The following is a 16,555-nucleotide window of genomic DNA, read 5'->3' as shown; positions in this document are numbered from 1 at the left end:
GTAATTCGATGTAAGCAATGCACGTTTCCACAATTTTTTGTTTTTTTTACACTATCTGTACAATAAGCTTTTAGCAATTGCTTGGTGGTGTGTTAACTTCGTGAACTGCCTTAATTTGAATCAAAGGGGTTGGAACGAGGTAGCATAATAACTTTATCAAAAAAATCACAAAAAACTCTGCTTCGTCAATGCATGTTTATTTGTTGCTTCTACTGATGTTCGGTTGCGACCGCAAGAGATTCGGGAAAAGAAAAACAATTGGTTCATTCACGAATATGGAATGTGTTCTAAAGTCACATATCATATTCGAGAATTGATGTCTGCTACCATACACAGTGATAAAAATGGATATTAAAACGACTAAAGTTCGGATAGTTTGACTTTCGAAACCAGGAGAAACTGTTAACACAGATTGCAACCAAGCATGAATGATCAACTCGAATGGAACTCTACTGAGAAGTGGGTCTCTTTATACGTATGTTTAGCTTGTTTTAACTGATTTTTGTTGCAGATGTTGTATAAATTGCCAGGTAATATTAATATATAGCTTCCTAAAACCAAAATGTTTACACTGTGTATGATAATCATGTGATTCATAAACGAAAAAAACAATTCCTATTTATGTATATAGAGTATAAAATGTATTATGTGAGATTTTGGGTGAAAACAAACATTAAAATTTGGAGGAAATGACTAACTTCTGAGCTCAGTTGAACTGCCTTCAAATTGAACATATCAAACCAAAGTAAAACTCGTTGAAAGCGTGCCACTTTCAAGGAACTCGTTTCCTATGAACCCTGGTGCATTCGCTGATAAATAATCGCCATTGGCATCCCCCAAAGCCTCGCCGCTCTGCTTTCCACCAATAGCGGCGTGTGGTGTGAAGAAAGAAGCTCGCAATTGAAACCCCCTCCCCCCCTCACCACAGAACAGAACAGAGAAAAGGCTAGCCCGCTTTCCACCAGGAAAGGAGGACAAACTAACACGAAATGTTGAAAACTGAAACCTCCATCGGTAGTATCAACCACCGTACAGTTCTCCACCAATTCGCCCTAAAATCGCACACTAGAGAAAAAAAAATGTAGACATTTTGGCAACATCCTGTAAATGAGACAGCTAGTGTAATATATTTCATCGTGGGCAAGCTACCGTGATCTGGTGAATTGTAGCACCGGATCGGAACGGAGGATAACGCAAATGGGGAAAAAACACAGATACCACTTCCAGATTGCGTGGCAGGAGCAGCGCACTGAAGAATTCTTAACGGAAGAATAGTTTCCCTTCCCTTCTATTTTATCTGTTGGCATGCGTACAATGTTGGTTGTGCTGTCTTATAATCGGGCGAAGCTACCATATACACCACAGCAGCAGCCTTGTTGCTTTAAAGACTTGGCCTCGGCCTCGCATTTTCAGAACTCATTTCGTTCCAGTCACGTTCCCGTCGATTGAATTTAATCTTTCGCCGCGGAGTCAGGTCGCGGCAGCGAGTCATTACATTCTGATTTGGCAATTTCCGGAACAGAAGCCTTCACGGGAATTCGATAATAATAAAGAGTAAATTTGTGAAAATAAAGGGAAAAAGGAGGGTAGTATTTTAGCGAGTAATTGAAGTAAATTGTGCTGCTTGTGAGGGCATGTTCAGCCCTTATTTGATGCTTTGAAATAATGATATTTTTTCTCGCTCATTATTCTCACCGTAATAGAACTGAGCAAATATCGCTCTTAGCTGGAGCTGGAGCTCTGTCGTCTGCAGGTTCATATTGATCACGATTTCTTCAATTTATTCCATGTTGATTGATTGGATCGCAAGCAATTTTACCGTCAGTACTTTGTGAACTTCTTTCCACATGTTGTGTGGGCATGAATCGTGCCAAATTTGCTCACGTACTCGATGCTTTTATGTGAAAGCATATGTATGTTGCCTCTATTTGAGTGATGTGATTCGCTCAATAAAAACACCTTCTGTCTGGAACGTAAAAGAACACAAATTTCAAAATCAGAGTGTAACGAACAACTGTCACTCAAAGTACAACCAGACAACGAAAGAAAGAGCTATCAAACCACGTTGCGTGGAATGCATCACTGTTTAAATCTATCGCCAAACAGATATTGATTTAACGAGGCGCAAATAACTGGAGATTTCGCATGATCAGTTATCACTGTTATGATTATTCGTTTCGTTCTCTTCACGTAGCTGTCATTCATTATTGTGAATATTAACAGGTTATGGTTTTTTTCTAGAACGCTAAAAAACAACGACTATTAATTAGTTGCTTCTACTGACACGTTGATGTGGTCGTCAGCTTGAGAAGCGAAAATAATAAATATACTGTTTGAGTAAGTAATTTTTCCATGTTTGCGTACTACTCTTAATTGCTGGATGCTGCGATATTACTTCATTTATTAGCGCACGAACAGAAATAGAATCTAAATTTCTCTGTGTCAGTGATTCCGAGTTTTTCATAAGAATTAGTTTTTACAGGTAGCGAATACAATAATTAGTAAAAAAGCAAAGACTACAGAGTAGAGAGTAGAGAGTAGAGAGTAGAGAGTAGAGAGTAGAGAGTAGAGAGTAGAGAGTAGAGAGTAGAGAGTAGAGAGTAGAGAGTAGAGAGTAGAGAGTAGAGAGTAGAGAGTAGAGAGTAGAGAGTAGAGAGTAGAGAGTAGAGAGTAGAGAGTAGAGAGTAGAGAGTAGAGAGTAGAGAGTAGAGAGTAGAGAGTAGAGAGTAGAGAGTAGAGAGTAGAGAGTAGAGAGTAGAGAGTAGAGAGTAGAGAGTAGAGAGTAGAGAGTAAAGAGTAGAGATTGGAGAGTATAGAGTAGAAATGTGTCTATGTATCCAAATCGATTGTAAGCATTCAAAATTAAATATTCTTCGCAATGTGACCGTTGGTCCGATTTTCAGTTCGCCCCCCTAATATATTTCCGGAAAGACGTAATCCTACGTCAAAAAAATTACGTTAGTTCATTTATTGCATTTGGATCGGGGTTAAAAAATGAAGACTTTTACCGTTACGTTATTAGAACCAAAAGAAATGCCCTGTTACGCCCAAGCTGCCCGCATGGACTCGTTTAGTCCTCTCATGGTCGGCTCATTCACAGCCAGTTAGATCAACTCGAAAAGGGGAAACACACGTGGATTTAATTTTTCGACGGCTTTTTATTTTCCCTATCAATTTCAGATATCCTTATTTCCCTAGCTCGTTTACATTTACTCCCAAGTGTATGGTGTAGTGTGTCTGCGCCCGACATAGACTCGATCTGGATCTGGGTCTTCTGCTTACAGGAATATCCGGTGCGGTTGACTTCCGGTTGCGTGGATTCTGCTGCACGGGGTCGTTTGCGATCTTGTTACAAGGATGTGGGTTCACTGAAGTATCCTACTCCGTACTATCAAATATCTGGGTTCAATCCTGGAGTTCACATGCTCGGTCGGATGCCAGCTTCAACAAGAGCTCGGACGATGACAAAGATAAACTGTCTATCGGTACTGGACGATTTTTGTGGGTCTAGTTCGCTTCACTCGCACTCCCACACTCGTCTTTCATTTCTGTATTGCGATGTAAGTTTAAAGATCCGAAAACGACAAACAATTTGAACAAAATCACGTAGATTGGCTTCATGCAATGTCATGAGATCAAGGAACGCAGAAAATGTCATGTAGTCTCATCCACCAGACGCTATAATGGTAGCTCAGTAGATTTTTAGCATCAGCAACTCCGCGGATATCATACTTAAGGTTGCGGTATCCATTATTTTTCAATGGACACCGAAGGTATAGATACACTTTTTAAATTCCGTGACTATTGTTTCATTTCCCCTACATACGTGACAGTAAATTTGAATCGTAACATTACTAGAAAGATTCCATTTCTTCTCCTTTCCAACACTACATCAAGCTACATTTGCCTGATATGCATATATGATGTCGATTAGTTCAATTTTACGATAGTGTCTATCATAAAACCGATATTTGCTATACTCAATTACGACTTAATATGTCGTTATAAATACAATCAGTTTTCTGAAATTTTATACGATCAAAATTACCGTTCTGAACCATATTTCGGACAGCTCCATATTTCGGACACTCTTTAAAAATAACTTGAAATGCTTAATTCGTTGATTATATAACTAAAGGGTTACTCCAAAGAATCAATCGTGATAATAATTTTATAGTTATACCATCATAACATTGAGCATTTCTAGTTATTTATAAAAAGTGTCCGAAATATGAAGCTGTCCGAAATATGAATCAGAACGGTATATATGATTGTGATTCGATTCCACTCTATATACTACTTAAAATATACCCGGCAAAATTAAATCGCACACTTTTGCACATACACATGCTGGGAAACCTGGAACTGGTAAAAAATATGCAGCGGAATATACATGTTAATTCATAGCTAAAATTTGAAAAAAAACATTTGAAAAATCTGTAAAAATTGTGTGAAACCAAATCTGTAATTACAGATTCTTGGTTTTAAAAAGGTTTCGGTTTTGGTTTTGGCGAGTCACAATGGATGTTGCTCTGTTGAAGACGAAGGCATAATCTTCGACAAATGTTGCCCGTGCGAATTTTACGTTTCCAAAACATTTGCTTCAAAATGCACGCTCAGATATGCATAAATCATACTATGTTCGTGCATTGCCAATAAGCAAACAATTATCTATTAACCCGTTCCCATGAGCTCGTTATAATTTTCATTCGACAATCGAAGCGTTAAGCATCTGTGCATTTGCCAACTACAAACACAAACAGCGATCAGGTGCTTCTCAAAACTAGAGTTGATTTCACAATTTGTAAATGGCCTTTTCCAAGGCTATGTGAGACTTATTCTTTTCAGATCGGCTTTCTGGACGATAAGAAGCGGAGGAGGCTCTATATTTAGAGCTATAAAAAAGGAAAGTAAGCTGAACACAAGAGTCTCAGCAGCAAATGACGACGTGAGGAGTCTCAATTCGTCTACTTCTCGGGAACCGACGGAGCCATGATAGAAAAACAACCTTTCGTTGAAAACACCCGATGGAGCAATTATACTCTCTAAATATGATGGGTTTTTTTTCAGGTTATAGACGGAGTCAGGGGTTGTGTAATTAGCGTAAGAGCCTTACAACCCGACCGGCTAGGATTCAATCCCAGCTGGCGACGTTGGGATTTCCAGAGACAAAAAATCTCTAATTACGTCTTCTTTTGGAAAGAAAAGAGAAGCTATAGCCCCGACTCATGAGTTGTTGAGTCTGATAGGTAGGGAACAGGTGGCGAAATCGCCCCTTGGTGTCGATGAAGGTAGGTAGGTAGGTAGTTAAGGTAGTTAAGGTAGTTAAACTTTAGTTACAACCATTTCACAATCCATTTCAAGATCAGTTCAGTTCATATAACAAACGATATTTTCAGGTCCACCAATTGGCGTAATGAATGAATTGAATTTACGAATTTCTAAACAGTTACAAAAATTTTACACAATAGCGATTGTTCACAATAACCAAAGACCTACGTCAAGCTACCGTCCGTACTTCTGGGTACAGAGCTTTAAGATTTAGATGAGGTGTATGCATGTTTTTTGTAAAATTACTCAGAACCCTGAACCCAGAAAGTTTTTCTTATTTTTTTTTTATTTTTTTTCCCAAAATATATTTTTTATTAAGGCACATGTGGCGTTAGCCTGACGGGGCCGGGAGTCCAATATTTTGACAAATTTTGTCTTACAACTATGTTAGTAATATGTAACCGATTACTCGCGGTTGGCTCGAGGTTAGTATTACAAGTGTTCTCATAATTGGTATGTTGCAGTCTTCGATGCTCTATACGTGTGCCCGACACGGTATACTTCCTATTGGGATGCAGCTGACCATTGATCAGCAACGCCCCCTAGACTGTACCCCATATCTAGCGTGGTGCGTCTTTCATTTTCGTTTTTATTTTTTTTAACAGCGACAAGCATAAAAGTTTCTTCAGACTTCGGGTACCAACTTCAATCAACCTTATCCCAAAATATGATGGATACAGAAAATATTTGAAATCCCTTTATGGATAAAGGGAGTGTTTCATCAATTTTGTATAACTGGAGATCAACTATGTGATAAAGTAGAAGATCGGCAGCTCCTAAATAGTGATGATTGGGACACAAAAGATATTCTTAACTTTTTGACAAATGTTCAATACATCAATGAATATTCATTGGTCTTCACCATTTTATATGGCGAGTGCCAATAATTGTTGACCGTAAGGAACTCGAAAGTGAAATTGAATTATGAACTGAGGGTTATGAGTTACATACAGTATCGAAAAAAAAACAAATCTAAAACAATCTTATTGTCAAGAACTACACTTTCAACAGAGTGAAACACTGATTCCCACAAGTCCCAAACCTATCAACCCAAAATAACACTCATAAATAAATTCCACGATGCAAGGAAAGTAAACGTAGATGTATTCGGAAAGTCTATCGAGTCAATGTTGCCTCCATGTGTACACCAATCCATATAATAGTATACTTCCTGAATAACATTTATACAATGTTTATGTAATATTTTACTCACATTTGACTACATTTAGCGACTCCAAAGTACCCGTGATAACGTTTTAAAGTTATAGAGATGCACTCAATACGCTGACGGTCACCACATTTATCCGGTGTACTTATTTCCTTATGCAAATATATGCGATACCATTTATCACCACAGCTTAAAGTCACCGATGCGCTCAAATCATTGCATATTCTTAACATAAATGGTCTCCATGCATCTTCGTTTATAACACAACATCCATATGAGCAGCACTTGTGGGCTACCACCCTTCGCTTTTTTTTTTCAATGAGAATGCTATCAAAATAAAATCGTTTTGTAGCTTCCAAACCACGTAGTAATGCCAAAGAACACAACCTCCACCCACTCACATCACAATAACCTGATTGCGAGAAATGTAAGACATAGTCTTCCACATAGTTCCGAGTACGCACACTTGATAGCCGGTTCAATCCTGCTTCAATTTTCTTTGAGGTGAAGACACTCACTTTTACTTTAGTGTTGAATCCAATTTAATAAAGATACACATAATACATCTCCTACCCGTCTTTGCTCTCAACGAATAATCTCGACTGCACATAAATACTTGGGCTCGACGTACAAGATCTTTACGGCCCCACAATCAGCGGGTGGGTTACGATGGTCTTGGCTTGGCATTCGTTCCTGGACCAAAGTGACGGTAAAAACAAACCACCTCTCAACGACGACGACGCCGACAACAAGGTTCGCACGATTTATAGCACATGACTTATGCAGCAGACTGTCGAGGACAACATTTCCCTTCCAAGCGAGATCACAAAAGTGGGCCAAAACTGACCAATGTGTTGGTTGACCTTCCCAGGAACAGGACGACACCGCACTCGATTCGCATCCAGAACCGGCGACAGTCAACGAACAACTGAATCGCAAACTTTGGATGCTGCAGAACAGGATAAACTTCATGCCACATGCGGGTAACCACGATCTGCTCCTGACCCTTGCTGCGAACCGGTCTGGGTGCGAGAGGCATGAGAGTCCTGGAGAGAGACAATACCGTCCTGATATTTTCCCGCGCTTTTTGCACGCTCTCAACTGATGTTGATTTTCATCCCTTTCTCAGAACAGAAGCGGATCAGCTGTTTCTGTTGATGCGATGTTTTCCGCTCTGTTATCGGCTAAAAACATCGACACGTTGGAGACAGTGCGCTTCACTCCCCCTCGCTCCCATTCCGACACAGCACGTGATAATTTATGGACGAAGAAACCGCGAATCGAAATTAACACTGAGAATATATCAAGTGGTTAACCGCCCTGAAGCGTTCTTGCATTTGCCCGAGTGCATTTATGGAGCCGAATGGCGGGATTGGGAGGTGAAGAGAGTGCAATATCCACAAATTTGATTATCCAGTACGATTGCTTTTGCGACAATTGTTCCGGTTTCGTTTAACCTCGTGAATTAATCACAGATATACTCGCGGATGACTTGCTAATCTCATTCGAAAAGTTATACTCAATTGCATATTTATTCAAATTCCGAAAAATATAGAGAACCAGTTCACAATAACTAACACAAAACCTACCGATGTTTCATGTATACCTATTCCTACCACAGCGGGTCAAATGACCCTTTATGAATAGTTAGTGAACAATGTTAGTTAGTATATTTCGGCATTTTAGGATAGCAATTATTAGAAAAATAATGAAATTAAATTTTTTAACACGCAAAATAGTACTGTAGCTTGGAATGGTTACTGTAAGCTCGCTTGGCAATACAATTAATTTACTATTCATTCACAAATACAACAAAATATATAAAGCAATAGCAAATGTGTAATGTAATGGTTTTGTATCACAACTACACATACAAATCTTTCTGATATCACATGACTGTTTGTACGGGTCAAATGACCCGTTGCGGTAGTTAGGGCAGATTACATATTCTATATATAAAAATGGATTTCTGTCTGTCTGTCTGTCTGTCTGTTTGATTCTTATGCACTCGGAAACAACTGAACCGGTCGACATGAAAATTGGTATGTAGGGGTTTTTGGGGCCGGGGAAGGTTTTCATGATAGTTTGAGACCCCTCTAAGGGGGGGGGCTGCCATACAAATGAAACACAAATTTCTGCATTACTCGAGAATTAATCAAGCAAATGAAACGAAATTTGGCATATAGAGGTTTTAGGGTGCAATAAATGATTCTATGGTGGTTAGACACTCCACCCTCCTCTCTAAGGGGGGCTGCCATACAAATGAAACACAAATTTCTACATTACTCTAGAATTAATCAAGAAAACTAAACCAAATTTGGAAAGTGGAGGTTTTAGGGTGCAATAAATGATTCTATGATGGTTAGACACTCCACCCTCCTCTCTAAGGGGGGCTGCCATACAAATGAAACACAAATTTCTACATTACTCTAGAATTAATCAAGAAAACTAAACCAAATTTGGAAAGTGGAGGTTTTAGGGTGCAATAAATGATTCTATGGTGGTTAGACACTCCACCCTCCTCTCTAAGGGGGGGCTGCCATACAAATGAAACACAAATTTCTGCATTACTCGAGAATTAATCAAGCAAACGAAACCAAATTAGGTATATTAAGATTTTAGGGCGCAATAAATGTTTCTATGGTGGTTCACCCTCTCTCTAAGGGGAGGGTGGGCTGTCTGCCAAACAAATGAAGTGGTTATATACTCCTCCTCCCTCTCTTAGGGTGGGCTGTCATACAAATGAAAAACAAATTTCTGCATAACCTGAAAACTAATCAAGCAAATGGAGCCAAATTTGGCATGTGAAGATTTTAGGGGGCACGAAATGTTTCTATGATGAATAGACACTCCTTCCCCCTCTCCAAGGGGAGAAAAGGGGAGGGGTCTGTTTTTGTTCTACTATATTTTCTGTATCAAACATTTATTCCTTGTAACGGAGAAACATGTTATTTGCAAGTGGTTGGAAAATCTTGAACGACAATTGTGTCTAAAAATAATCTGATATTATAATGATGAATTTGGGTAGAAGTACTAGGAATTTTTTAGTAAAAGATAAATTCAACGGGGTCGATTAGAAGATCAATCAATGAACAGTTCTGCGATTGGACTCATGTACTTGCGCTTAGTAAGAAAACGTGAATGTTTGAAGGTATTGATAACAAAAAACAAATTTTGGGCCGGGTCAGCTAGTATTTCTATATAAATACTGAAAAATAAATTCGGTGCATGTTTTAAGAAAAGTAGTGCAGGCAAATTATGTTGTGACAATGTAATTTGTAAGAAAATTTTGACTAAAAGTTTGAAATGGGTCATTTGACCCCTCGTGGTAGGTTTGATGTTAAAGAGATATGATTCACATGTCCATTAGGGTCAACCTCGATAAGTTCTCCTACCAAATTTCAAATTATTTAACACGTTAAGTCCCGGATTGTTCTTGCTGTGCTTTCCATTCGGTCCGCATCGAAAGCATTTGCACAATACAGCCATTCCATGCCAAACTGATATAGTGGTTCTCAGATTTTCGTCAAAGCTGGTAATTTTGTTCTTTACAAAATATTAGACCCGTATTTTTTTGCATTTTTTTATTAGGATGCACATTTTCATTTTAGGATGGTCTGAAAAATCAATTTTTTCCGTTTTTTCCCAAAAATTGCTTGAAAGCTTTTGTACATAACATATCTCAAAATCAGAGATGTAATATTTTCGTTTTTGAATATGATTTTTCAAAGATAACCGATGGTTCGAAAAAACAAATTTCTCCCCTTCTTCCACTACAAAAATTCATAACTTTTGAACTACTAGACCGATTCAGATGATCGACATAGCAATTGGGTATATAATTTTATGCCTATGATTTAGTTTTCTTTGGAAAAATTTTACTTTTGCGAAAAAATTGGATTTTGTTTCTGTAATTATTAGTTGAATTAGTTTTCCATAGTTTTCTCAGTAAAAGATATAGGGAACTATTTTTTTAAAATATTTTTTTCTGAAAAGCTGCGGATTTTTTACATAACATATCCTGATATTAGAGATGCCATTTTTTTCGTTTTTGAGTTATTATTTTGCAAATTTAACATGTTTTAGATCTTCGTTCAATGTGTGACTATAACTAGACCTATGCCACTAGAATTCAATCTTATCGCAAGTATGATATTTTTTCCAAGAAGTTTAGCTTATTGACTTTTCAAATAAATATGTCAATCATCTAAATCGGCTCAGTAGTTCAAATGTTATGAACTCTTGAAAAAAGTTATTTTTGGATGAAAGAGGAAAAATGATTTTTTGGACCACCGGTTAACTTTGAAAAATCATATCCCAAAAATAAAAAAATTGCATCTCTGATATCGAGATATGCTAAAAACAGCATTCAAGAAAAAATATAAAAAATATAAATCGGTTCAGTGGTTCAAAAGTTATGAATTATTGTAGAAAATCATTTTTGGGAAACAGTGGAAAAAGTTGATTTTTTGAACCACCCTAAAATGGAAATGGCCACCTCAATGAAAAAATAAAAAAATACGGGTCTAATGTTTTGCGAAAAAGAACAAAATTACAACTTTTGACCAAATCGAACTATTTCGGTTTGGCATGGAATGGTTGCATATAAATACTACACGAAGCTTCGAATAAAAATTCCATTTCTCAATTCTATTTCAAAGCACGAATGAATACAAAAAAATCATTTTAGATTAATCAAATCCAATCATCTTAAAATGAAACGGTTTTACAAAACGCGTCAATTGGAAAATCCGCGTAAAAACAGTCATCTTAATTGGAAAATCCACTTGAAAAAAAAACTCGTGAAAAAAGCCGCGTGACAAAAACCCAACAAAAATTACGCTAGAAATAATGATTTTTTTACCCATTCCAATGATTGGTAAACAGAATTTTTTTTTTGAAGATTCGTGTAGTATTTATATGTAGCCATAAAATGGCGTAATAAACCATTAATTAATCATATCATTCGAGGACATCAAATTGATTCTCAAATATTGTTTTCAATCACTGTGAAACAATATTGTGCACCCGTGGCCGAGTGGTTAGCGTCTCACATTATCATGCCGGGTGTTCGGGTTCGATTCCCGTTCTGGTCGGGGGATTTTTCGTCAGAGAAATTTCCTTCGACTTGCACTGTGGTCACGCGTATTCTAGAGCTTGCCCCTCGGAATACATTCAAGGCGTGTTATTTGGCTTAAGAAATCTCAACTAAGTATTAATAAATGACGCTAGTTAATACATACGTTGAGACGGCAAAAGTTCCACAGGGAACGTTAACGCCATTCAAGAAGAAGAAGAAGAAGAAACAATATTTGAGAATCTTTCCGTAATTTACTTCCGTGAAATACGAAAAAATCTCGAGTATATCCATTAAATCACAATCGTCGCAAAACTGCTCGGTAATGTGATTAATTAAAGTGCATGAGGACACGTTTTCTAGTTATAGATAGCTGCATCAAACCTAACCACAATCCTCTGTATTTTTTCTTCTAATGCAAATTTTGACAATTCTGAAATGTTTTTTGGGCATCTTTATTGCTGTCTTTTTCGCATTCAATTAGAATGTAGGAAAAAAGAACTCAATAAATTAATGCACGGCGTCTAACCGTAACCACGTTCATACATTTTCGTTCATAACTTGAATCAACTAGAAAGGAATTGATGAGCGTTAAGAACGAGGATAACTGATGAACTATTCTAGCAAATGGTTATTCTAATTGGCTTGACGAATTCATGCAATTCTGCCTTTTCATTCAACCTGATTTCAATCCACTACTACTACTCATCCTGTCATGAACCTCGTTGCCCGCGTACACAATCTTATTAATTAAAACGAAAATTTGATTTCTGGGGCAAAAAAATTGTTACACCATGATTGGACGGCTCCGTTGTTTACCCACCGTGAACTCAAAGATCGATACATGCATACGTGATACATGAGTAGGAGAAACGAATTCAGTCTGGGGGAGTCACTTCAATATGCCGTGAAATCCATTTAACGGTGAAGAATGAAATGAGATAGTCGAGTCGCAGAGGGAGATAGCAACTCAACGCCCGAATGACTATTGAGTTCACGGTTTGATGTTTTTGCGTGGTTTGTTTCAGGTCTCATTCGTTCACATTTTAAATGCTAAACTGTCAAACTGGCGTTTCCGTGCACTGATTTTTGCATTGATTTATGTACTGGAATTTTGGAATAATGTTTGATTAGGTCTCATAATATTATTCCAAAATTAAAATAAGCACATTCAAAACCAAAACAAAATTGCTCAAGTATTACTTTGGAATTCATCAAATTTCAGTAAAGAACAGCTATTTCTCTATATTTTTTGGCCTTATTCTTTCGTATTTTACTTCTTATATCAATCTTGGCCAAATTTTGGTATCAAGATCAAAATGAGGATACTTAAGTATTTCCTCCTGCCCGAAAAAGAATTCTTGGAAAAATAATATATAGTGAAAAATATATAGCATACTTGCAAAATAAACACAATAGCGCATATGCATTCTATGCAAAGTATCTATTATCTGTTTTTATTACGAAGTATGCGTCAATTAAGAGAGTTTAGAGCAGGGGTTCTCAAAATGGTCGATATCGACCCCTTGGAGTCGATATTGGTTTCTCAGGGGTTCACAAGAACGAAAATTGATTTTGGGGGTTTTAATTAACACAAGTTCTTGTTTGAAGCTTTCAGGATACAGTATAAGTTGTAACCAAATCCAAATTGATTTCTGGTAGAAAGTATTATTGCTGTACTTTTCAAAAATTCAACAAATAGATGAGCGCGCATAAGTTCATATAAAGGGTGTGTCACATCAAATTGCATCACGGAAAAAACGCTGTAGAAATTTTATTTTTAGGAATTATATCTTCAGCTTTCGCTTATAATCAGATAAGAGTGTATAGATCACGTTGGCCATGCTTCACTGTCAATTTTTCGTAAATTTGGAAAAATGTCGTCGAACGAAAAAGAGCGTCGTGAATTAATCCTGCGCACTCATTTCGAGAATCCGGAGTTGTCACATCGGGATATCGGTAATGCTGGGAATCGTCCAATCCACGGTCAGCAGAGTACTAAAACGATACTTCGAGAACCTAACTATCGACCGGAAGGTGAAGAACGGCAAAAATGGATGTTCCGTCAGTGAAAAAGATCACAAGCGCGTAGTTAAGCAGTTTAAACGTGATCCGAGAAGTTCGGTCCGGGATGTCGCCAATAAGCTGAATTTGTCAAGTTCATTCGTCCAGCGGACCAAGCAGCGGGAGGGCCTGCGTACATACAAGGTTCAGAAGGCTCCTAACCGCGACGAAAGGCAAAACATGGTGGGGAAGACGCGAGCCCGGAAGCTGTACACCGAAATGCTGACGAAGCCGCATTGCCTGGTAATGGACGACGAAACCTACGTCAAAGCGGACTTTCGTCAGCTGCCGTGCCTGTTGTTCTTCTCCGCAGAAGACAAATTCAGCTTTCCGGAGGAGATTCGCAAGCAGAAACTATCCAAGTTTGCCAAAAAGTACATGGTGTGGCAAGCGATCTGCTCTTGCGGAAAGCGGAGCGCCCCCTTCGTGATGACCGGCACGGTAAACGGGCAGGTTTACCTTAAGGAGTGCCTACAGAAGCGCTTACTACCACTATTGAAGCAGCACGAGGGCCCGACCATCTTCTGGCCGGATCTCGCTTGGTGCCACTATTCAAAGGACGTGTTGGAGTGGTACGAAGCCAACGGGGTCACCTTCGTGCCAAAGGAAATGAACCCGCCCAACGCGCCGGAGCTTCGCCCAATAGAGAAATATTGGGCGATTATGAAGCAGGCCCTCCGGAAGAACCCAAAAGTTGTCAAATCGGAGGCGGACTTCAAGAGAAAATGGATTTCTGTTCAAAAAAAAACTACAACCCGACGTTGTACAGAACCTTATGGACGGGGTAAAGAGGATGGTGCGAGCATACGGGCTTGGGCTCGAAGTATGAATAAAAAGAAAATGCCAAAAGTTGTTTAATAGTTTTTATTTAACTGTCTAAAATTTTCAAAAGGATCGGTCTACTGGGTGAATTTCTGCAGCGTTTTTTCCCTGATGCAATTTGATGTGAAACACCCTTTAATATGATAAATTTGGCAGTATTTGTACTCCAGTATTTGTGAGTAATTTGTATTAACATATTTATCATAAAATTATTATTTTTATAATTTTGCATCTATTTATTTTGTTGAATTTTGATGAGAAAATGATGTCAAATTTACCCGCTTAACCCAGACTTCCAATTTTGTTAAGAATCTTCCAGACTTTGGTAAAACAGCCAAATATCCAGACCGTGCTTGCTCTAGTCCAGACTTTCGGCACTTTGTCCAGATTTTTCCAGTTTAAAAATAATCCGCAATCACATTTGCCTCTATTGAGTCGATTTGGAAAGCTAGTTCGTGCTAGTTTTATTGAAACAGTTAATCAAAATGGCATAATTGATTTCACCGAAGAGATTGGGAGGCCAGACTGAGCTGGCTTTCTCAGGGCACCGTTAAGCATGCTGGTTTCAACCAAGTATGTAGAGACGAAGACACGAAGTATTTTGGAGGATTGAAGGATTTCTTGAAGCATGCAGCGACTGAGAAACGCAAATACGACCATTTGTCATTTGCGAAGCAATCCGTTTAGCCGACGAATCAATGGATTTGTCGAAGAAATGGACACAATCCTTAAGGTAGCCGTACACTGTTTGTCCGGAGATCAAATAATTGATACTTTTTGACGGATAAAGTTTGGTTTGAAATTTGTCAAACATCATTTTGTTTGCCACTCTTCAATACTCAACAGTAGCAAACAATGTCAAACATCGAACATGGAAAAGCGACTGAATTATTTAAGGTAATCTAACCATGTACCAACAGATTCGAAGAACAGACCAAACAAATATCTTAGGCACCCAAAAACTGAATATTTGCTTGTCGTGTTTTTGTCGAATACATTTGATCAGTACACGTTGATCAAATTTTATCTGTCAAAAAGAGTCAAATATTTGGCTTCGGTCAAACAGTGGTAGAGCACCCTTAGCGGCCAGAATTAGCTATTGGAAGAATGGTATACTGTTCGTGAATCATTGTTTTATGACCTTATACAGGTTACTGAAACGGATTCTAGAACGTTGTATGACGAGATAGTTTCGTTGTTCAAGAGGGACAAAATTGCATACCAAATTTATTTGATTGTCTGTGGGGCTGATGGAGCAAGGGCCATGACTTCACCAGGCAACTCAAATCACCCCTAGCTTAAAAGTGATTGTCCATCGCTTTTCAATAAGAACTGTATCAAAAAGTAATTAGCAATTTTGATAATGATTCCACTCAAAAAAGGGCGAACTTGTTTTAGTTTTTCAGCTTTAGTTGGCTCTCAGACAATTATATCCAATTCGTTGAGAAAAACATCAACCCACTAAATTGTCCAGAGCTCCGATTAATTGAACGTTACTGGGCGATTTTGAAAAGGATTTTCAAGAAGGAGGGAACAGTTTCCCAAACCATGGAGGAATTCAGAAAAAAATGGACAGCAGCATTCAGGAAATGCACAACGGCTTTTGTGGCCACACTATTGTTTCACATTGAACTGATCTTCAATAAACCAAAAAAAAATTGTTGAAATAATAATCGCAATCTATTTTTATTCACGAATAGATGTTACTAACGACTTTTCGATACAGTCCTCATGAAGTGTATTTGCTATAGTTCTGCCTTATGGTCTTCGTATGCGCGTAAGCATATTCCATATGAAATTGGGCAAACCAATAGCTGTCCCTTGCGAACTAGTAAGTGTAATGAGATTCTTTAAACTTTAAACTTTTGCAGTTCTAGTCCTGAGAAAGGCCCTTGTGGACAAACTCAACCCAAACTAGTTCTTCACCTGCCTTGAGAAGGACACTTCATTTTCACTACTCGTAAGCAAACCTTGTCCGCTTCCGCAAACATCAAACGACTTTTGTAGCGCTGCACTGATTTTAGTATTGTTGAGCCCCTCGTTTCTATGAGTATGAACGTCAGTTTCAACACAACTCCCGTGTGTAGAATCTG

The 16,555-nt window shown here is 38.2% G+C and overlaps 1 protein-coding gene across 1 annotated transcript in view; it reads right to left on the bottom strand.

The window, feature by feature from the left end:
* LOC129769628 (5-hydroxytryptamine receptor 1A) overlaps positions 1-7,413 on the bottom strand; it is a 220,886-nt gene extending 213,473 nt beyond the window's left edge. The window contains exon 1 of the mRNA XM_055772008.1: positions 6,545-7,413. The gene's annotated coding sequence lies outside the window, so the exon portion shown is untranslated. The remainder of the gene's footprint in view (positions 1-6,544) is intronic.
* Between the last annotated feature and the right edge of the window lie 9,142 nt (positions 7,414-16,555).

The sequence above is a fragment of the Toxorhynchites rutilus genome, chromosome 2, assembly GCF_029784135.1.
Source record: "Toxorhynchites rutilus septentrionalis strain SRP chromosome 2, ASM2978413v1, whole genome shotgun sequence".
In the NCBI taxonomy this organism is placed as follows: domain Eukaryota; kingdom Metazoa; phylum Arthropoda; class Insecta; order Diptera; family Culicidae; genus Toxorhynchites; species Toxorhynchites rutilus.
The sequence above is the reverse complement of the archived record's forward strand: the minus strand, read 5'-3'. Positions and strand labels throughout refer to the sequence as shown.